The following is a 24617-nucleotide window of genomic DNA, read 5'->3' as shown; positions in this document are numbered from 1 at the left end:
CTGCTGTTGCTGCCGTTTCTACACTGTTGCAACGGCAACTCGCCCCCTTCGCTGCAAATTGAATTGACACCTTAAAATACTGTTACTTTTCCTCCACAGCACAGTACAGTACCAGTATATGAACTAAGGGACCTTGTATCTATAATAAACAAGAAGCAATAAAGGGTAAATATGATTACTTTGTATTCAGTAAATAGGCAAGTACAAGATCTTTATGGGGGGGGGAATCACATTTGACTAAATTATTAATATTCTGTGTATTTGCATACTGCACAGATACAGATTTTTTTAGATTGATGGATGTATAATTAACAATTACCAATACTAACACTACCAATTTTCTGCACCTTAGTGACTCTATCCATCCATATAGTTGGAGCTATAGATCAGCTTGTGAAAGTAGCTGTCATCATGATCATCAGGCATTTGCACAAGCCCTATCCTCGTTGAGAAAGATCTACATATATTCCGGCAATTCCTTTTCCACGCCCATGGCACACTTATCCTGCCAGCAAACAGCTTGTTGCTGCCCAGTTTTGCCCATTTAGCCACACAAGTGGAGATGTGGTTCAGGGTCTGATTCAGATATGCATGCAATGCCGATATTTACGCAGTTGAGCGATTGTGTCACGGTCGCACTAAACATGCGCTAAGGTACCTTAGCAATGCCGCTTGCAGTGAGGATTTCTTTGTAAAGTGTTTTAAATTCAAGGACCTTTTGAGGGCAAAATTGCAGCCATGACACTACCGTTTTCGGGGCATGTCTCAGTCTACAACTGTGATCCTGTACGCAGATAGTAGTTCCAGTCTCAGTTCAGACGGGATGTAGTTATAATACCGACGGCCGGGATGCCCTCTGTTTAAATACCGGAGTCAGAATCACGACCCGGGACTAAATATAGGCGGCTAAATCCCGACGCCAGCCTACAGTATATACTGACGCCGGAATCCCGAAAGACGGCATCCTGATCGAATGGTAAGCGGGAGGGTTAGGCACCATGGGGGAGGTTAGGGATAGGCTTTTTTTGGGGGGGGGCATAGAGTTAGACACCACTGGGGTAGTTAGGGTTAGGCACTAAAGGGGGACGGTTAGGATTAGGCACTAACAGGGAGGGTTATGGTGCAGGGAGCATTAGGTTTAGGCACCAAGAAGGCAAGAAGGGAGGGTTAGAAGGGGGAGGATTAGTATACTTACCTGACCAGTCGACTGTCGGTATTTCATACCCAACCCAGTTCAGACAGCCATTCTGCACGACCATAGGGTTACTCAGATAGCTGATTATGGAATGATCTGCAGCAGCGGTTGCGCATGTGTACGCAGTTGCTTGGATTTGCGATGGTTTAATACATATCCTAGCATTTGCAACATTTGCATATTTTCACACAGCAGCTGCGTAGAGGATTGCAGTTGTGTTTAGCGTACATATCTCTCAGTTCCGTGTGAATATGAATAGCCCGCTCTGGCGGCGCCACAGCAGTGATCCTGGCTGCGGCACCCTGCCAGCCATAAGCAAGGGCCATGAGGCGGCCACGGTGCTGCACACAGAGTCCTGCACTATGTACACCCCTAGTTACAGCCCTGATCATGTAATCTTAAAAGGACCTGTACGTAATGAATAACACCTGAATAATCACAATAGGGCGAGTTGCAGGCACGAGAGCGATTCTGGCGAGTTAGCCCATATTTTTAAAATAGTAACAATTTAAAAGGCAAAACCAGGTCTCACCGTAATTACACCCATGCCTGCAACTTGCAGGTTATTACATAAGTCCCAATATGTTAAAAAGAGATCGGAGCTCTTCAGAAAAACAAGATCATCACTAATGAGCCCAGTCACACAATTGTTAGTGCAGGTATACAGTATATGAAGTGCCAACATAGGGCCTGATTCAGACCCACTCGCGAGCGGCTGTCCGCTCGCAAGTGGGTCGATGTTCTGCACTGAGCATGCGCACGACGGAGGGAGCTCCGTCGTGCGCATGCGCCAGACGCGACGAGCGAAGGAAAGTCCTTCGCTCGTTGTGTCTGATCAAAGGGGGCGTGCTGTCGATGTTGATTGACAGCACGCCCCCTTTGGTGGCCGTGCTGGGGGCGTGCCTCCCTGACGGGGGCGTTCCCAAGGGAACGCCTACCATCAGAAGCCGGCCCACTGACATCACTAGTGATGTCAGTGGGAGTGATTTTGGCTCTGATAGAGCCAAAATCACTCCGGGCCTTGCGGTTGAAAACCTCAACCGCAGGCTCCGGCTCGCAGTTTCGATGGTTGCGATGGTCAAGACCATCGCGGCCATCAAACTGCACGCTCGTATAGGCTGTGGGTGGTGACCCACAGCTATACGAGCGTCCAGGAGGACGCTCCATAGTTATGGAGGACGGCCCTCATTCAGAGCGTGCGCTCTGCTCAGAGCGTACGGCTCTGAATGAGGGCCATAGCCTGCAGCCCTGTTCAGTTTCATCCACAAAGTCTTCATAAGTTAACCAATAAAAGAACTGCAGAATGTCTAAACCATGAAAAGTGATATTTTCAGTGGCCAAAAGTTAAGGCTGCCATCATTTTAAAAAGAAAAACAGGTACCAATGTGGCCTGAAGTTTTCTTAAGCCACAAAGAAAAGATAAAATGTTATAGGCAGGGTGGATGATACATGATGGAACATTACCGCAGCATTCAGGATCTCTCTTCACAGACGCAAATGGGGAGTATTTCCATGCAGCGCGTGCACATAAACTACTTTACAGACCCAAATTGGGCGATTCTGTCTTTCCATGAAATAGGGTGTTTTGGGGTGGGAATTGGGTGGTGGCAACGGTCACACTGAACCACCCTGACTTGAGGGAGTGTCGTGAGCCTGAATTAAAAATCAATCTGCATACAGGGAAAGGTAGCCTACTTCTGACTGATCACTCTCACCTAGTATGGGGCTGCGGGCCTGATTCAGAGCCAGACGCTCTGACAGAGCGCTCGCTTTGAATCGGGGCCGGCCTTCTGTTTTTTTAGAGCGGCCTCCTGGCCGCTCGCATAGCTGTGGATGAAACCCACAGCTATAGCGAGCGGCCAGGAAGATGGTTGCGATGGTCAAGACCATCGGGCTTGCGACGAGACCCTTGTAGTAGGGTCTCATTGCCGCAAGCCCCAGAGAACTTTCGGCTCTAACAGACCCGAAAGCTCTCCCACTGACATCACTTGTGATGTCAGTGGGGCCGGCCCCAGACAGTAGGCATTCCAATGGGACACCTCCGTCTGGGCAGCCACGCCCCCGGCCCGCCCCCCAAAGGGGGCATGCTGTCACTCAACATCGACAGCACGCCCCCTTTGGTACGAGATCCGGAGCGACGGTTCACCCGCTCCGTCGTGCGCATGCGCACTGGGCCACCATCGACCCGCTTGCAAGCGCATAGCGCTCGCGAGCGGGTCTGAATCAGGCCCTGAGTGCAGATACTAATAATGGCTGTTGCAGCTTCCGAAGTTAAATTAATGGACAGCATTGGTACCTGCTTGCACTAGGGATGGCAATCAACAGTAAGCTATCATCGATGGTTAACTATCAATGGCTGAAGGTTTTGCCATCGATGGCAGAGCCAATGGTTCTCCACCATTGATGGACAAGTGGGAGCTGATGGTTATTTTTTTTTTTCTTGACGGGACTGAGGGATTGATTCAGAGCCGCTCGTAAGTGGCCGCTCGTTCGCTCCGAGCGATGTTTGCACATCTGCGCATGCGTATGGGTCGTAATGCGCATGCGCCAACCAGTCATTGCGGTCGTAAATCGAGCGCTCGCAAAATAGCGAGTGCCTGCTAATTTGAGTGACAGGATGAGGCGTTTGTGGGTGGTAACGGGAAGGTGGAAGGTGCTTGAAAACGGGGAGTGGTGATACGAACGCAAACGTGCCAAACGGTCAAAACGGGCGTTTTAAGGGTGTGCATAATTAACAAAGCAGCGTCATCGGCCACGTCACTTGGTTTTTTCTTAGCCTGAACTGTTCGCATGATTGCGATGGGAAAATCCTACCACAAGCACTGCGAGCAGTTCAGAAGCCTTTCGATGTACTCGATTAATCTAATAAATAGCGGAGATGACGTAGGATGCGAGCGACCAGGGGGCGTCTTTACAAAATAGTGAGCGCATGTTTTGTTCGCTCGCTCAAACATAGAGGCGTCAACAGACCGCAAAGAGCGAGGGCTCAATTTAAATAGCCGGCCCCTTTTTCTGAACGAGCGAGCGCAAATAGCGTCCGGCTCTGAATCAGGCCCTGAGCTCCACCCGTTTTTGATTGGCCTGCAGCCTGCTGTGCCCCAAGCAGTGGTTCACCATAGATGTTTTTTGTGGCATTAATGGTAATCACCAAAGGAAACTATCGATGGACATCCCTAGCTTGCACCATGCATGATCCCGCTTTCGTTGAAAAGATACATTGGATTAAAGAAGTAAAACAGGCTTCTGCGTATGTTGTGCGTGCAAGTCTGAATGAGTCGCTTTTCATGGGGGAACAAATATATATATATAAAACTACAGCCAATGGTACACTTATAGCCATCATTACAGAGAGCTGGAGGGATCCTCTCCTAAGAGCTGTCAGTCTGTATGTAGGGCACAGCGTGCTCGCACTGATCAGGCCGCCTGCAGAGACAACTCACAGGAGCTTTATGGTAATTGCGTTTCTCTGGCCTTATGGGTAGAGCATGGTGTCTGACTCTGCCCGGCTGACAGGCTACGGAGAGACTTTTCTGCGACGTGGAAATAGGGAACCTGGGGACACGCGTGAACGGACACAATCGGTGGCGGGAGGGAGGATGACGGTGGCATACTCGGTTCTGGGGAAAAACAATAATGACAGAAGAGACAGCATACTATCAACTTCTAGGTTCTGCTACAGCTGTCCTGACGATGTATGTGCCCCAGGGAGACTGAGCTGTGACCTCATCACCCAAACCCACAGCGTTGTCTGACTGGCTGCTCTGCTAGAGCTCGGCGTGGCGGTGCCGGGGAGGGACGGAGGAGAGTTACACAGTGCACACTGCAGCGCAGAGCTGGGAGGCTGCAATCTGCTTTCCCTCGTACTAAACAATAACAGGAACAAGTCTAGGTCGTGAGAATACAGCAGCCAGGCTGGGAGGATCCTCCGTGGGGGTGTCAGGGGCTTGCGGTGAGGAGTGCTAGGACTCAGGGTGGGAATTGAGAGAGAGCAAATACTAGGGGACTCTACAGTGGTGTGATCTACAGGAGCTGGGGAGACACAGATGAGGGGGATTTCTACTTTATAGAGAGGAAAAATATAGGATAAAACTACGAGAGGGGCTCATTGGCGATGCATGGTGTGGTGATTAACATTACAGTATAAGATCATTTAGGACGTATTTTTAGAAACTGGAGACTTATAAGAAGGGATCAGCTGAAAAGTGAGCGCAGAGAACAACATGGCGCTCTCAAAGTACTCTGTGTAGGGGGAAATCACTACCCCTCCCCTCTAGTCCGGCCACCTGCAGCCCGAGCTCCCAGGGACGGAAGCCACTGCTGGGTTGGGCTGAGCGGCGAAGACAGTCAGCAGATCGCAGAGCAGGGTATTACTGCAAGAAACAAAGTTTCTGTTATTCTTTTATCCATTGTCAAACTTGGAAAGTAGCTGGACGACTGATCGCAGGAGTGCTCTCCAGTAACCAGACTGCTGGTCCCAGGAGTACTTACTAGTAACTGGGCAGCTTACCCCAGGAGTACTTCCCAGTAACTGGATGACAGATCCCAGGAGTACTTCCCTTTAATGGGACGACTGATGTTAGGAGTACTGTAAAAAGACATCTGATCCCAGAAGTACTCCCCAATAATCGGACATCTGAATTGCCAGTAACCGGACGGTTGATCCCAGGAGTATTCGGTTGATCCCAGGAGTATTCCTCTGTAACCAGACAGCTGAACCAAGGAGTACTCCTTAGTCACCAGACAACTGAACCAACGAGTACACCCCAGTAATCGAACGGTTGTTCCCAGGAGTACTCCCCAGTAACCAGAAGGCTGATCCCAATAGTACTCGCCTGTAACTGGACTGCTGATGCCTGGAGTACTCCCCTGTACTTGGACAGCTGATCGAAGAAGTAGTTTCTAGTAACTGGATGGTAGATTCCAGGAGTAGTCCCCAGCAAGTAGACAGCTGATCCCAGGATTATCTACCAGTAACTGGACGGCTGTTCCCAGATCTACTTCACAGTAACTGGACTTCTGATTCCAGGAGTATTTCACAGTAACTGGAACGCTGCTCCCAGGAGTATTCCTCAGTAACTGGAGGGCTGATCCCAGGAATATTCCCCTGTAACTGGACGCCTGAGCCCAGGAGAGATCCCTGAAATAAGGTCAGATAATTGCTGATGTTTTAATAAACCCTGTGTATTGGTGTATGCATAAGTTGGGCACGGGATCGAGGCAGTCAGAATTTCGACACCATCATCCCGACAGGGTTAGGATACTGACACCTGTCGGTCAGTAACCTAACCCTCCCCGTCTCTCTGCCCCTCCCTGCCCACTGCCTAACCCTTCCCCTAACCCCAGTACTTACCGCCGGGATGTAGGTGTCAGGATTTAGGCGCCGGCATCCCGACTGTCGGGATTATAACTACATCCCGTGAGCATGTCCTCTGTTCTGGTATGTGTTTTCAACAATCAGTCAATGAGAACAGTCAAATAGGAGAATCAGGGCCTGGAAGATGGTCGCGATGGTCAAGACCATCGGGCTTGCGACGAAACCCTTGTGGTAGGGTTTAGTTGCCGCAAGCCCCAGAGAGATTTTGTCTCTCACAGAGCCGAAATATCTCCCACTGACATCACTCGTGATGTCAGTGGGGCCCCCCCAAACGGAGGCGTTCACATGGGAACGCCTCCGTTTGGGCAGCCACTCCCCTGGCCCGCCCACCAAACATCGACAGCACGCCCCCTTTGGTACGAGACCCGGAGCGACGGTTTGCCCGTCGTTATCCGGGTCTCGCGCATGCGCACAACGGAGCCGGCTCCGTCGTGCGCATGCGCACTGGGCCACCATCGACCTGCTTGCGAGCGCATAGCGCTCGCGAGCTGGTCTGAATCAGGCCCTCAGTACCTAGTGGAAACTGATGAGGCACTGCTATGGGGTGGATATCCAATGTAAAATGAACTGCTGTATAAATCGGAGGGTGGTCAATCCTCACAAACACAAGAATTTACAATAGCAAAAAACACAGCGCTCAAATTTCAGACATAGGGGCCCATTTATCAAAGTGTATTTGATGTAAAATCCCCGAAAACACTAGTTTTCTGGGGTTTGCCTCAAATACAAAGTATCCCCCGTATGTATGAAGGAAGGACCGCAGCAGGTATCTCTGATACCTGCTGTGATTCCTCCATTACCGCTGGCAGCCGCCTCCCCATAGGTTTCTATGGGGGATGCGATGCTGCCAAATTTACCAATATCCGGAATGCGATGCATTCCAGATATTGACCCCCGCAGCTAACTCCATCTGAAGGTGGCGTTAGCCGCTGTAGCCTATGGGCTACACCGCGCACTATTTGCCGGCAGAGGGATCCGCCAAAACCCTCCCAGCTAAGGCAGATGTGCATGTGCAGTCCACGGGACTGCACATGCGCACCACCACCTGCAGTGGCCGGCCGCTCTTCGGAGACATCGCAGGGACGGGCTCCTTTCGGAGCCCATGTCCCGGATGATGCATCCGGCCGAACAGATCGCTTTTTGCAAAGCGATCAGGGGTGTTACTGGCATGCCCTGATCGCTTTGAAAAAGCGATCCTTGATAAATGGGCCCCATAGACACATATCTAAACATATCACAATTTAATAACAATCATATGCACAAATATAAATACATAAAAATTTATAAATTAGGTGTATCAATGCGATAACAGACAAAATTAAAATAAAAAGATTTTATGTATAGACAAAAAATCACCCAATCCACAGGGCAGAAATAATGTCCAGATAACACCTGTTCAGGAAGCATATATCCAAATGGAGTTCTTTGTTGCAAAGAGATGAATGGTGCTTCATTTGAGAAATGTCCAGCAGGATATAATAATTACTGGTTTCAGTGTCCAAACAATATTGTGGGGTCCTTTAGCAATGCCAGCACAGCTTTTGCAGTAGAAGTCATCCCCTATGGCACAGGTCCGGTCCGCTAGTGATTTACACAGCTGTCTGTGGCACCAATAGCAGGGTGGGATAAGCTCCTGGTAAGTATTGTGCAGTGAAGGGTGGAGTAGCCAGTCCCTTTTTTCTATTGTAAATTATTGTTAGGTCAAACATGGATTTCTGACATGCTAATAAAGCAATTTGAAAGATCTTAACAGTTTAGTCTTTAGAACTTCACAAATGAAGGTAGAGAATCATGTTTTAATATTTAAAGCTGACACTATTAGGGTCCTCTTTCTCACATACTGCATTTTTAGGGACCTGTTTATCAAAGAATATTTGTGGGATATTCCCTCCAAAAAAAATTTCTTGGGGTACCTGCAATATTAAGTATCCTCTAAATCAGGGATGGGGAACCTCAGGCCCGGGGGCCGTATAAGGCCCTGGGAATCATTTGGTCTGGCCCTCTGAGCTTTTTTCTGCTAGCCTCATCTGGCTATCAGGGTGCCTAGAATGGCACCCAGTAGCCAGAATCTATGCAGCAGTGCCCCCTGGAGCATTCTTAGGATACTTCAGACGGTCACACCGCTGCCCTTACAGCTCCCCAGAGCATCCTCGGGATGCTCAGGGCATTGCTGTAATCACTGACGATTGTGGCCCCGCCCCGTGTGACGTCACATGGGGGCATGGCCTGCTCCGGGTCCGCAAACAATGTTCTATATTTCAAAATGGCCCTTGGCAGAAAAAAGGTTCCCCACCCCTCCTCTAAATGTATCTAAAGAGGACTACTGCAATTATCGGAGATATCTGTGCAGTCCCCCGTTTTAATCTGTAAATGCAGCTCTCATAGGTTTCTACGGGGTTGCTTCAATGCCGAATTTATCAAGGATTCCGGAGCTTGACCTCGGTAGCTAACATCATCTTTAGATGGCATATTGCAAAAGGTAACAGGAGAGGGATCCACATTGGCAATCGCTTTACTTCTTCACATTGAGCTCCTGTCCCTGAGTTGAATACATTCTGGTGGTGCATAATTTCTTACTGCCGCGATAAGAAATCCTAATCATTGAGTCTAAAACGCGCTATAAATCTGCTTCGGGTTGGGTACAGGATGCCAGCGCTCAGAATCCCGACGCCGGCATCCCGACTAGGTTACAATGCTGACACCTACCGGTATGTAGGCTAACTCTACCCCTAAACCTAACTCTCTCCTCAGCAGCCTAAACCTAAATCTTCCCCCCCCCCCCCTCCCCTGGATTCTGTCTGGATTCCCGACAGGTTTAGGATACCGACACCTGCAGGTAAGTACCCTAACCCTCCCTCCCCGCAGCCTAAACCTAACCCTCCCACCTAACCCCAATACTTACTGTCGGGATGTCAGCGGTCAGGATGCTGGCACTGGAATTATGACTGGTGACGGGATTCCAGCGCTGGCATTCTGAATACCGACAGCCCTACATCCCCGGAGGGGTCTCTAGAGAGTCCGTCACTGTAAAAATAGGTGTTGGTGTAGTCCACACACTACTATAAGCTAATACCATGTTTAGATCGTGTAAGCGGCCAGTGCCAAGAATCTTAGGTTGGTAAATCCAACCGTTTGGAAGCCCTCATTTAAACCTATGGGGCCTGCTATTGTTGTCAGAAATGGAGGGACCACGGCAGATATAAAAGATACTTGCTGCAGTCCCCCCTTGTTACATCCTAGGCATCCTTAAGTTTTGTGGGGATCCTCCGGATTTCACGCAATATAACTTAAATAAATAAAGCATTAAAATGCTTTAAAAATCGCATTATTAGCATGTCAGGATGCCTTGTTCAAGCTATCAGTGTTCCAGTTCACATTGTCAACATTATTTGGCGAAATCGCAACTACATCCCGTTCCCTGTTAGTACACCAGTCTGACAGAGATTTTACATATGACAGGAAAGTTACATACAATATCAGCTGCATGGGAAGAGGATTGTGAAACCCCCACATAACATGATCACATCTGTAACTTTATACATTAATATATCGTCTTCAGGTTTTCTGCTGCTATAAGAAATAATACAGTTATGGTGCATACACACAGTCAGATTTTCTGTTAGATATGAACGATAACTATTTTAAAAATCGTTCATATCTGAAAGAAAATCTGACATGAGCCTGCAATGATGAACGATGCGCGTTCCCGCATGTCAGAATAACAATATCTGACATCTGATGTGTTTGCAGTCAGATTTGGATGATTCCATTCATTTTAATACACTCTAAAATCGTTCAGATCGTTGGTAGAATCGTTCATCTGACATATCTGACCGTGTGTATGCACCATTAGAGGGACAGACAGATTTTGAGGATTTCTGTATGCAGAACCAGGTAGTATCAGTGGCTTACAAACTCAACCCTCAAGGCACCCTCATAGTTCAGATTTTAAGGATATCCATGCTTAAGCACAGGTGACTTAATTAGTACCTCAGTCAGTTTGATTATATAATTTGTGCACAAGCATAGCCATCGTTAAAACCTGGACTGTTGAGCTAGGTACACACTACCATTATTGGTCTGATTTGCCAATAATCGGGTGATCGGCCTGATTTATTGTATAGTGCAGGGGTTCTCAGGACCCCACACAGTTCACGTTTTCCAGGTCACCCAGCAGGTGCACAGGTGTAGTCATTACTCACTGACACATTTTAAAAGATCCACAGGTGGTTATAATTATTTCACTTTTGATTCTGTGAAGAGACCTGGAAAATATGCACTGTGTGGGGTCCTGAGGAACGAGTTTGAGAACCTGTGGTATGGTGTATAGGCAAGAGCATTTTGCCAATAAACCTTAAAAAAAAAAAAAACAAGAATAACCACAAACGCATTCCTTTGATTAAGATTGGTCCTTAATCTCCCGATATCGAGCATGTGTGTGCATTATCGATAACTATGTCATCCTGCTTGTGGACGGACATATGTAAAATCATACCAAATTCACACTTGCTGCAACCCTGACAACGAGTAGGGTTGAACACTGGTCGCGATGCAGTGTGAATAGGTAACCTGGGTCGATGCAACCCAGGTCCCGTTCACAACCATAATAGCGTTCCTGCTAGGCTGTTTTAGTGGGGCGCGGCCCTGCCCTCCTTCTGGGGGGCAAAAAGCTCCCTGCCCTCAAAGCCTGCGGGTGCCGTCTTCACCCATGGGTCGCAGTGTCCCGCAGGTGGGGAAATATGCGGTGATCCGGTCACCGCTGGTGAATAGACGCCAGGCGCATGTGCCCGGCATCTATTCTCCCTGTCAGCAGAGCTTGCGGGCTGCCCGGCGTGTCCGTAACTGTTGGGCACGCCCCCAAGAGTGACGGAAAGGGTGATGCTTCTTATAGACACGCCTCCTTTTCAGTGGCCACACCCCCTTCTCTAGCTCTGGCGCCCTGCCTGCCGCCGGAGCTAGAGTTAACACTACATAAGAAGAGCTGGAGCTTGGAGATGAGCTCATCTCCAAGCGCTGGCTCGCCACGTGATGGATGTGACGTCATCGATCCGGCAATAAGCTTGGTCGGGCCAACAGTCTGAAAGGGGTCTCAGCTGGGTCGCACCCGGGATGGATGCATTAACAAAATTCAGGGTGCGACCCGGCATTGCAATCTGAAAAGGGTATCAGTGTGGTGTGGCAAAAAAATCACATAATGTGTAGCTCAGATATTAGGACTGAACAAATGCCCCGTTTGTCAGCCTGATAAAAAATATTGGACAGTGTGTACCTTACTTTAGGGTGCCTTGAGGACGGAGTTTGGGAAATCCTGAGTGGGATAATTACTGCCCCAGCAAAATAGATTAACTCATCTGTGCATAATTATAGAAATTCACAAAACTTGACTTGTTGATGATGGTACATGAGGGCTGAAGTTAAAAACCCCTGGTTTATAGCACTCAGGGAATATGGAGTGCAGGTGGATGGGGAGTGATTCACCTCTTATCAGTCTCTGTTGATAAGCAAATAACTAGCCACCTATCTATCAGAGTGACAGGAGGGGCTGTGTTCATTGTTTATCTTTGTGGACATGATACCTTGTTATCTTCAAAGTTACTGTAAAGGTGGGTACACACTACAGATATATCAGAGGATCGAGTGATCTGCAGATATATCTGCAGATTATGGTTGTTCGTACACACTGAACAACCTTCATCGGTGCCTGCCCGCAGGTCCCAGCGACCAGGGGGCGTGTCCCCCCCCCTGCCCGCAGGTCCCAGCGACCAGGGGGCGTGTCCCGCCCCCCCTCCTCGCGGCTCCCGCTGTGTTTGTACGGTTGGTCTGCCGACTGCCGTACACACCTGCCGATGGACAGATATATCTGCAGATATATCTTTCCATCTGCTGTGCAGCACAGCCAATGCGATATGTCAGTGAACGCCGATGTTCACAGACATATCGCGGGTACACACTGCCTGACGGGCAGCAGATACATTGGCTGATCAATATATCTGTCAGTGTGTACCCAGCTTTAGTGATGTGGATAATAATTCTAGGCTGCGCTCTGGTTGTATATATATCTATGAATGCTTCCGTGATGATTAGCTCTTGCATACTTTGCTCACATACGTGTCTGGATTTACACAGTATATAAGCGTAGGACATTTGGAAAGTTCCATCCTGCTGCTATACTAATGTTCATGCGATCGTCTGTGTCTGTCTTTGGAGACTGCTGTGTGTGGGTCTCTGTATGTGCTTACAGTGTTTTAGAAAAGAAACTGCTGCTGGTTTCATAAAAGACACTGGGGAGGGGAGGGGGGATTTATTAACCCTTAAGGCAATTGTTATTTGCATTTAAGGTTAGTCTTCATGGATCCCTAACAGTGCATGTTTTCTTGTTCTACTCGGTGCATAGGTGTATTCATTACCGGCTGACACATTTTAAAAGATCAACAGGTGGTGTACCAATCATTTCACTCATTATAATGAGAATTGTTAAATATTCACTTTTAGGGGTCCCTAGACGTTTGGGAAACACTGAGTTAAGTACGTTATAGCCCTCCTATAAACATACTATTGCTTCTATAATGCAAATCTCCACAGCTTCAGATATCATAGTTTTGTGGCATACGATACGTTCTTTGTGATGGAGTCACTGGCAGGGAAATCGAGGTTTAATCAGATTGTAATGGTTCACTGGCTTGTAATTGCCGTTCTTACAGCTGGAGGAATCCCCATCCCCCAGTCAGACTGCGCTCCTCAGTACATAAGGCCAGTGCGCTGCTATATGAACGTTTACACACACGTCTGCCACACGTGTGTCTCAAGGACATCCGTGTCTTTCTCCCACACCCTTCCTGGTCCCCTGTGTGCGCGCAGCTGGGGGATTAAACTCAGAGATGCTTTAGCCGGCGTAGCTGCGGATCGCTGGCATTACCACCTTGTTACCAATCGATTAGCGCTTCACTTGAATGATTAACCCGTTATCCATTGTCACTCATTAGTAAGAACGGTCTCTACCAAGCTCCTCAACATTGCAACGTATCTGCTGGGTTGTGGATCGTAATTGCACCAGTAATCTCTGCAGCGCCCTTTGGCTGCGCTGCGCTGCGCTGCACATGCTTTATATTAGAAAGCCCCCAGAATGTACAGATCATGGGCCAAAAGGAAGTATCCCAACCTTCAGATTACTGATACTGGACACACACAGACGTATGTATGCAGTAATATATGTGGTTATGCTGCAAATAGTATCTGAGCTCCAGATTGCACACGTACTATGTTTATTTTTGCATGCGAATGCCTGTCACGTCCTCCCATCTCTACCTCTGCGCTGCTCTCTAACCACAATACAAAATACACCCTTAGGATAATGAAGTGCTCTGGGTGTTAATAGGGTTAATCTCCAGCATTAAAGGGTTGATAAAAAGCTGAACCCCCTTCTCTCCAGCGGGAAGCCCCTTTTAGATGGGGTGCCAGGAAAGGGGACATATGCGAGCTGCACGTTGAGTCGCTGTCTCAAATAGGTGACAGAGAGTTAATTAGGAAGTATTCTCTGGATCAATGACTTGCACAGCCCATTAGCTATTCTGCTGCCTAATTGCAGGATTGCACTGCTATCTCCACACCGTATCCCTGCAATCAGCGATCTCTCAGCAGCTGGGGATTAGAGAGCAGCAGCTAGCAGAGCAGGTCTTGTGAGATTACTCCGTGCTTAACCCCTAGGTGGCCAAACTGGCAATGAGTGGGGTGGTATGGCATTTCAGTAACTCTAAAATAACGTATTCGCGTGGGCGAAACGCAGACAGCAGCTACAGAGACATTTCTTTACAATATCAGGATAATAGGTAAAATGAATGTTCTATGATCTTACCTGGAGGCAGGGATGTCGGACTTTACACCCTAGTCACATCCAGTAGTCACCTTCAGCGCTTTATGGACATGTGCTTGTCTCTGTTTACATATTTCACTGGTGGCCATTAACACAATGGTTACATAAATGCATTATCCCTTCCTAATCTTACATTTGATGGTAATCATTTCTTGTGCCGTAGTCCCAAAAAAAGCGCACCACAGTTTGATTTTTCAAAATTGGAATTGTATAAGTGGCCAATCTAAAAAGATATCTGAAATCTATAACTAATTTTTGTGAAGCTAATATACAGTAGACTGTACAGTATTTAAAAATACATTATGCCCTTTTTTTTTTTTAGCAGGTTACTCAGGTTAACTCTCCAGTAAATCCACAGTTTATTCTAATGGGAGGAAGTGGCCGATGCTACTAACAACGGAGGGCATCCTGCAAATAGTTATATTTATTAATCATATCTAAAATACCTGTGCTTGAAACTGTAATAATGTAATCTCAATTTTATTTGCGCGAAGAGTCCTATCCGATTCATGTATCTAGGCTTGAGTTATATAAATCATCGGGAAACATATTTATGATGAAGTCTGTGTGACCTCAGCACTAAATGGTTATCATCAGCATCTATGTAATGTATTGGTTAGTACGTGGTTATCATCAGCATCTATGTAATGTATTGGTTACTACTTGGTTATCATCAGCATCTATGTAATGTATTGGTTACTACTTGGTTATCATCACCATATATGTAATGTATTGGTTACTACGTGGTGATCATCACCATCTTTGGTTAGTACGTGGTTATCATCACCATCTATGTAATGTATTGGTTACTACGTGGTTATCATCACCATCTATGTAATGTATTGGTTACTACGTGGTTATCATCACCATCGATGTAATGTATTGGTTACTACGTGGTTATGATCAGCAGCTATGTAATATAGAGGATCTACTACACGTTTATCATCAGCATCTATGTAGTGTAATGGGTCTTGGGGGGTCACTTTATATCGGCCATGTAATAAATGAATATATTCCCATGTGGTGCACTCTGGCTGTACTCTGTCTGCGTTTCTTACGGTAATTGCAGTCAGGGGATTTGTGAAGTGGTCCGTGGTCCTGGGATCGCAGGAGATGCTCAGAGCCGGAGACTACGATGGGGCATGGCACAGTCCTGTCCTTGTTGCAGTACAGACACGGTCCACAGCAAGGTTTGGTGATAAAGGAGAATTAGCAGGTCCTGAAGTGGGTTCTCTAGTCTTGTGCTGTGTGTTTGCTGTACAAATACACCGATAATACACAGAGGCCTGGCAGCCATCACACAGACTATCTCACATTCCTCTTACTGTTTGTTTTCATAACATCATCTTGTGTTTGCATTTTCCCGTCTCCTTTGTACTTAGCTTGAGAGTATGTATATGTGTGTATGGGGGGTGGAGGGTGTATTTATGGTATATTTTACAGATCATCCTGCCTATTTTATTTAAATTGCATTTAGCAGTGATATTAAGCAATCAATATAACTTTCTCTCTGATAGAATAAATGGCACTCACATTTTATCCAAGAGGCAGACGAGCTTTGTAAATGGGTATTTACGAGCTGCAATAAGAACACAAATGAGAAATGTGTAATACATGTCTGAACATGCACCGTAGTCGCTGTATAATCTATGCTGCTACTATTAACTCTTCAGTGCAGCATTGACGGGGTTAATTTAAAGAGATACCGAAATGCCCCTTTTGTGAGCCGTTAGTCATTCGCTGTTATATTAACCTATGGATAAAGCTACTCTTATAGCCTAGACCCTTTATCTTTCATATTAATGCATATTTTATTAACCCATTCATGCCATAGGACTGACCCTCTCTTTTTGTCAGATATTTACAATGACAGACTATTTTAACATTATGCCGATATGTGTGTGTGTAGTAAACACTGCGCAGCCGATGTGACGGGGAAGGTAGCAGTGTTTATTGACTGCAGGCCATAGGATCTCTCTCCCTGCGCATAGACAGTGACATGAGTACTTCCATGCTGCTAATGGACAGATGATTGGCAGCACCCAGGAAGGTGGACTGCTGAGCCATGCACCTTTCTCAGGTTTATTCTGCAGGATTACTACGTACGTGACATCCAGATGTGACTGACGTTACATTGGCCCTTATATCAGAATTATGATCTATCCTCATCTTTTTTTTGTTGCACGCGAACCATTGACACCAGAATGCATAGCAAATCAAGATACACCGCTATAATTCTTAGACAAAAGACCCTAATAAGATCGTACACCAGACATGTGGCTCTGCATTCCTCATAGAACTACAAGTCTCATAATGTCCTGACAGCTTCTGGGATTTGATGGAAAGCCGCGGATTGTCTACGTTTGCATTCACTTTCTTGCGCATATTTTGCAGCCTGGGTACTGCAGTTACAGCCGCACACATTTACCACCCCAAAAATCCCAGACGAACACCTCGTTCACACACCCACACTCTTCCTCTATGGCTTCGCACCCTTGTTCGGCCTCTGCACCTTGTAACATTTCCGATGTGAGAGCTATCACACCCTGTAATCGTCTGTGACTTGTGCACCCCCCTCCCCATCCTATAGCGCTGGTAGAGGCGGGAGTAGGCAGATGATTGAAATTCCCGATGATGCCTCAGCCAGCAGACGTCTCTAATGGAGAGGAGTTTTTTTCTTCCCTAAGCAGCAGGACGGCTCTGCGAGAGCAGAACATTGGTAACCATTGCTAGGAAGCCGGGAGGGAAAGTAACAGTGCGCTTCCAAAACTCCATCTCTCCACAAGTCATAGGGTGCATATGGGGCCACATGTGATATATATATATATATATATATATATATATATATATTATTCCATACATGGCCTTAACTCTGTCACTGCCACACAGATATGCAGCAAGCGCTGGCTTTCTGCATAGACCAGGTTAAGGCTCAGCAGCTGTCGAAGGACTACAAGTCTCAGCATTAGGCCTACCTAATGGAAACCTACAGCTGATAGGTCATGTTGAGGCTTGTAGTTCAACAAGAATTGACAAGACAGGTTGGCTTTCTCTGGCACTGCATATACAACCCACTGTCATCAATACAAAACGTGTATTGTAAACACAGCTCTATAATTAGCCATGCATGTCTCAGCAGTCCTCCTACACAATAGTCACCACCGTATCTTTAAGTTCGACTACTCTTTTACCTTGTTGCAACATTTTAATATATTATTTTACTTGGTTCCTTTTTAAGGTCTACCTTGCATTTACATTACACACCTTTTGAGTCAAGCACTGGTAGCTGTGGGGATAATGTACAGGTTTTTATGCTTTTGCAAACTAAGGAAAGAATGATAGTTAGTTGATCACAAGTGTGGTTCAGTCTGTCTTCAACTTTTCTTTCCAGCTCAGCTAAAATTTAGTTCTCCGTGTATGAGAATGGAATGGAATGGATTTTTAGTAATTTTATATGGTTGCCTCCAATTTCAGATATGCCAGAGATACAAGCAATTATTTTTGTTATTTATATTAGCTTGCTGATACTTACCATTCTAAAACATTATTCTTGTATAAAACTGAAAAAAATAAAGTATTACATTTGTACATATTACTTGAAAATATTCGCTTGGGTTCCCATCCCATAGATTGTAAACTTTCACAGAGGCCCATTTATCAATGATCGCATTTGCAAAGCGATCTGGGTTCACTATTAGAGCAGGATGCGTTTATACTGCCCGGGTGTATGAAAAAGCAGCCACAGGGGCTCTGAAAGGTGTCTGTCCCTGGGATGTGCTGGGAGTGAAGTGACTGCGTCAGCGGACTCTTCATTCCGTGCCAGAGATCCTGCGCATGCGCTGTCTACAGACCACACAAGCACAGTAGCCATATCTGGGAGAGTGTTCCTATGGAACCCTCTCCATGCTAGTATTGTGATGTGTAGCCCACACAACAGCTCACTCCATCTTCAGATGGCATAAGCTAACTTGGTAAATCTGACAGCATTGTATCCCTCATAGAAACCTATGGTCTGCACATGTGCTGTGTAGCCTTGAGCAGTTCTTGACTCTGCATGTGGTGGTCTCTCCTACCCCCATGCTTGTTCTAAGGCTCCAGCTCTGCTCTGCAATAGAAAGCTCAAATGGCATCCTCCAGCCCAAAGGCTATCTCCCCCATAGAAACCTATGGTCAGCACTTGTGCTGTGCAGCCTTGAGCGGTGCTCTGCATGCATTGGTCTCTCCTACCCCCATGCTTGTTCTAAGGCTCCAGCTCTGCTCTGTAATAGAAAGCTTAAATGGCATCCACCAACCGAGAGGGGAACTTCTGCATTCCCTGTTATATAATTCATTTTGCAGTTGCGCTATACCTGTTGACTGGTTCTTTTTAAAATACCAGTAACTCATACCCCTTTCACACATAGCCTAAATACCCGGGTTGTGGCGGTGCATGCGCATTAATCCGGGTCTAGAGTATGTGTGAAAGGGGCCGATCCAGGTCTGAGTCCCGGGTTTACAACATATCCTATTTTTTTTTATTTAAAAAAAATAAAAATAATAATAATCCCATAAAGTTGTGTGGTATAATGCACTTACCATCTAAGCCTGTGCTGCAGCATTACATATAGCTTTTCTTTTAGCGCCAACACTATAGTACCTCTTTTCCACCAAAAACCCAGGTCCGACCTGGGTTTTTGGACATGGTTCCAACCCTGGTCAGACCCATTTACACTGCACCATTACCTGGGTCCATCCTGGGTCCAACCCTGGTAGCTACCTGGGTTGGATTGCAGGGTCACTTGACCCAGGTTATTTTTCAGGGACCCTTTTACACTGAGCTGCAAAAACCCAGGTTTTTGCTTTGGTGTAAAAGGGGTATAAGTTTTCCAATTTTCTGTTATATACCTATTTCTGTCTTTCATTTTTGATCAGCTGCTTCTTTTTGAAGTTGCTGGGGGTGGTTAACTTAAATGGTACCTTGATGAGATCTGATTTGTGCTATCTGCTATCATAAAATACATGTATTTTTCTTAAATGGTCCATTATTATATGGCATATTTTTGTGTTGTGTTTTTTTTTTTTTGTTCCATATTCTGGTAAGTGCTGTTCTCATAGCAGTTTCCTACCCCGGATGAGTGATGGGATTAGTGCATTACGTGGCACAAATAGGCCTCTCTTCTCTGCAGTGCAAAACAGCCTCTTCCTGACAATCAGAGCTGTGCAGACTGATTCCTGAGCAATTATGTGGAGCCTGCATGGAATGATTTGTGTAGTTGCATTAGAAGTCTGCTGGTTTATGTACAATTTTTATCAGGCCAGAAAAAAAAGCCTGTATAGATCTGCACTTCCTAATTATGTCTTAAATGTGTAATTGCGAAGAAAATATTCCAATAAAACAGCTACACATAATAAACATACATACACATATACAGTTGGTACACCAGTACAATGATTTTGCTAAGAATGTTTTATTTTCAGCATTTCCTCATTTACCATTGTGCAGGCTTAAGCAGTTTCCTATTGCTTACTATTTTACTTACAAATATTTATATTGACACATGTACTAATTTGCCTTCCATGTGTATTTTCCAGATATTGAACACTTGCAAGGATAGGAATATAAGCTTCCTTTCTGTACGGTATGTGAACATTTACATTTATTCATACATAGTGGATATATCTAATGCTGAACATGACCCTCACATTATACGTTTCTAAATATTGCCATACTGATTTCAATAAAACAACCCTTTACTAACCAGGCCTTTAACTTCAGATGTTATATATAGATGTCAGTGTGTAGGTTATGTATAATTTCAGAAATGTTGACATTATATTAACCAGACATCCTTGGACAGTGTCAGATGTAATACATATTGACTGCATTCTCATGCAAGTGTGTTATTAATGGGTACTTCTTTTGTTACATTAACAGCTAATGACTATTTTTGTAAGACAGTTTGATTAAGATAACCTAAGCAGCCAAGACTATTGTAGAACTAGAACACCCAGCATGCCTGGCTACCTAGAGGGCCACATATTGGCGAAATGTTTAAAATGTTTTAAGCAGAATCCCCTCATTACTTCCTCAATTTGAATGTAATCCAGTGCCTGGCAGATGCATGACTTTTGAGGCAACTTTTGAGAAGAGGTGATAAAATTTCCTGACTCAAGAGTCACCCAACCACAATAGGTTGTCCTGGTCTATTGGGGATCACTTGGGTTAAAATAAATATATACTGTACATGATGAATGATAAACAACAATCTGAGACTAGCCCTTTTCATATCTGGCAGAAAAACACCTCAGAGGGTAGTCAGCATATGGAAATTGTCTATACGGACTGCATGAAATGCTGCATGAAATACCTGATTTAATTGTATAGTGTCTGCAAATGCCGTGGCTGCATACAATGGGTTCGTGGATGGGGGGTGGCAGGTTGGAGACAGATGGAGCATGTATTCGTATAGCCTATGAATTAAAGCGGACAGAATCTTTTCCTGGAGATTAACCCGTTCCCTACTGCAGTCATTTGCAGTGCCAGTGGCAGATGAAGGATTATTGTCCCCCCACCATCTTCTAAACTAATGAGTTTTGGAGCCTTGTGATTAGACATGCAAGGGAGTCCGCTAGGAAAAGATCCTGACAGCATGAAATATAATTTGTGATCTAGAAGACAGTTTCCAGGATAATCTCATTACGCTCCACAGACTCCCGGTGTTATTCTGTAAAAGGCGGACAATGATCAATTTACATTGACCTAGGGCCGGCAGAGCTTTTAGATGGTAATTGCCACATTGATTTGCATTGCAAAAGGGAGGGGTTTAAAATTAAAGGCGGAAGCCAAACAAAATGAAATGTATTGGTTTGGTGTGAAACAAGGGCTCTAGAATAAGCGCTTTTTGCACTGCATTATTTTATCCGTTTCTGTATCATCACATACCCTGGCTCTATGTACGTATTATGTGTATCTTGCACGTTCAGTTTCCTTACCATACAAATGAAAGACTTCTGATTGGATTTGGTTCTATAAAATCCTGGTTTAATACCCTGATTTACATTGAAACGATTGGGATATAAAATATGTTTATAACTGTATCACAATAGAACATGTTACAATGTTTGTAGTATTTACACAGCAATTATATGGTAACTATGTAACAGTCCGCATTACATTGCGTACCGTGCAAAGCGTACATTGATCGTCAGCATAGCCTGTGTCCATGGTTCCCTATAGGAACATGACTACTATTTCGTCGTTACTCCGTGGTGTTGTCCAGTGTAACTTATTTTGCTCTATCAAGGCCTTTGCGTGTCCCCGTACTCAGGAATGAGTGAGCAGCGCAGTGACCTCCAGCAATTGTGGGAGAATCTACTGTAGCTTTTACGTACAAGGCGATTCTGGCTGACGTTGCCCAAGTGACAACTATAAAAGAGAGCAGGGAGGGAGACAGATCATTATTTGTCTTTAGCGTGGGGAGGCCGTGGGCTAGGCATTCCCCATACACCAGCACGTCCCGGGAATGGCAGCGCTGAGACTCCTGCTTCCAGCGAGCCAGGCTCCGCGCACTGCCAGCCGTGAGCAAGGCTATTTAACCTTGTATTAGCCAGTGAGACATTTCACTGGGGCCGGTCGCCTGTGCAGCAGCCAAGGGGTTAATTTGTATTTGCATAGGAAACAAGCTGTTGGGATTAATGCTTGTTTCTACTCGCTGATACATTACCTATTGTAATGGTGTTCCGATTTTGGTGTACTTTCAATATAGGCAATTGTGATGAAATCTTCTATAGGGAGTTATGGAAATCGTGTCTGGAAATACGATGCTATATATATATATATATATATATATATATATATATATATTTATTTTGCCGCATATCTAGATCATTGCTGTCATTCGTACTGTGGCAGCTCCGACCCGTCTGTGTCAGATCCCCATAAGGAGTAAGGGAATACACTTTGTGGGTTCTTTCAGATCTTCAACAAATCGCACAATCTTGTCATTGTTTAGCATTAAGAAGCAGCTACTGGCTCTCTGGAATGTAAAATAAGGGCGTTTTATTTAACTGGCACAGCAAGTTACTTGCGTCAAATGCGCAAATCCGTGACAGTGATTCCAAGTGCTCAGATCAATGCAGATGAAAGATAATATATAAAAGACCAGGTGGAGCGGCTGAAATGTTATGTCCCTGTTGTTCTCCCTCCCCCAGGAGAGTGCCGGTCTGTGTAAGGCTGCGGAGTGAGGCAGGCCAGGCACTAAGCTGGTGAGATCAGGTTCCCTGCTGAGCACCCGCAGGAGAAGTCAGCATTTGATTGAAGTTACACTTGGTTGTGAGCTCCCTGGGGACGCCCGCCTGGAAACACTAGAGCTCCCTCCAGCCCTCCCTCCTTCTCCTGTCTCTCTCTCTCTCTCTCTCTCTCTCTCTCCGTCTCTCTCGCCCCCTAAAAGCCTTTGTGCAGTACGAGGCACGGATCGCTGAGCCCTCACAAGAATGTGCTGCTGTCTCTGCTGACAGTGTTTTGTTAGCTTTCCCTAGGCAAGTAGAATTATAGCTCCCGCTCACAACAACACAAAATAACTCTTAAACTGACAAGTAGGGGAAAGTGCAGCACACACATGCGAGCCAAAATCTAGACATGGAAGACTCATTTCCTCTACCTCTCCCTAACCTGGGACTCCTGTGATTTCCCTATGGATCATCACGGGTATAATGCTAGAAGCATTGGGTATTACTGAAATCATACACTTTGCTAGCCAAAGCTAGGATTAGCAATGTCACTGCTGGGAAATTCCAAATGGAGCCAATAGGATAAAATAAACTTTGCTTTCGCACTGGGTATGCACAATAAGGTCACTTCTTTGTTCTGCTTCCAAAGTGCGTGGTGCAAACGTGGCAGTCTCAAATGACAATGTGGGAAAAAGGTGGTGCGTATTGCGCTTCTCATTGTTTTTGCACAGGTGACCACATAATGAATGTGAGACTTTACACATCCAGTATATCCTCATAGGGGTAGACTTGGTATTCCTTTATTTTCCTGTTGGTGAACTGTCCGCTTTTTCAAGTTAGATTGTTATAACCTATATTTAACACCTCTGTATCCCATGTATAGATGCATCATCCTTCCCATTTTCCTTAAATCTTCATCATCCCATTCATTTAATCATTTGCCATCTTCTTGTTTCTTTAGATGTTGATTGTTTACAGAGGCATCACAGCATATGGATGAAACAGCCATGTCCTTCCTTTGATGTGTACTGTTGACATCTAACATAATGCTGACCTAAGGGCTGGCATTGTCTCTATTGGTACTCCGTGCAGGGGTTAAGCCTGGTATACACGGTATGTCATCCAATCTGACGACATATCTGGCACATCAGCCAGTGTGTACCCGCTATGTTGCTGATGATGCTCGCTCCCGCGCGTCCTCTGCAACATTGCCTGTTGGACAAGCATGTAGGTCCGACAGGCGATATCGTCAGCGGGGGCCATGCTGCCGAATGCAGCATGGACCCAGCCGTCTCTCCCAGCATCAGCAAGTGTGTACGCACTTGCCGATCCTGGCACCCCACCCGGTCCCGTTGCTAACGAGGTCGGTACACACTAGACATCATAGTGTTGCTCGGCCTTTAGGGTTAAAACCTAGTCCCAGCCACAGTATGTATTTTTTGCATTCCTTGGAAATATCAGTATGGTACTCTGCACAGATACTATAGCACATGAAGGTAAACTGGGGCCTTATATAATGCAAAATTGGACTTGTAGCAATTATTATAGACAAAAACTTTTCTTTTATTTTCCCCATCCAAATGAAAGCATGGTGCAGGCAAGTGCACTAAATCTATGTATGAACAAAAACAGGACTCTGAATAAAGTCTATAATATATTATACATATATTATTAATCAATTAGATCATATTCTTTATGTTCAATACACTCAGGGAGGGATGTGAAAGGGTAATGTTGATTTTTGCTGCTGGATGTAAAGCTGTGATTTTTGTTTTTTTAATAGTCAAGACCAACCTGGTTCTTAACATGGCCTTGTGAGTATCTGCATAAATAGGCACAAACCAACAGAATGACATTGATTAGGAAATTATTTTTTTTTATATTGCTCTTCAAAAATGTTATACCTGCTATTATAGACCTAGAAATTGCCATTACATAGAACAGTGGCAAATGATGTTATGCCATATATC

The 24617-nt window shown here is 45.5% G+C and overlaps 1 protein-coding gene across 2 annotated transcripts in view; it reads left to right on the top strand.

The window, feature by feature from the left end:
* Positions 1-4668: 4668 nt before the first annotated feature.
* The window catches only part of BCOR (BCL6 corepressor), a 162108-nt gene continuing 142159 nt past the window's right edge, over positions 4669-24617 (top strand). Inside the window, exons 1-2 of one of the 2 annotated variants that reach the window (XM_088451692.1) lie at positions 4669-6342; positions 20011-20057. The gene's annotated coding sequence lies outside the window, so the exon portion shown is untranslated. The remainder of the gene's footprint in view (positions 6343-20010; positions 20058-24617) is intronic. The other variant, XM_088451693.1, reaches the window with a different exon arrangement.

This window comes from Taudactylus pleione, unplaced genomic scaffold (assembly GCF_031769625.1).
Source record: "Taudactylus pleione unplaced genomic scaffold, aTauple2 ptg000026l, whole genome shotgun sequence".
NCBI lineage: Eukaryota > Metazoa > Chordata > Amphibia > Anura > Myobatrachidae > Taudactylus > Taudactylus pleione.
Note: the sequence above shows the minus strand (reverse complement) of the source record. Positions and strands in the feature narration are given on the sequence as shown.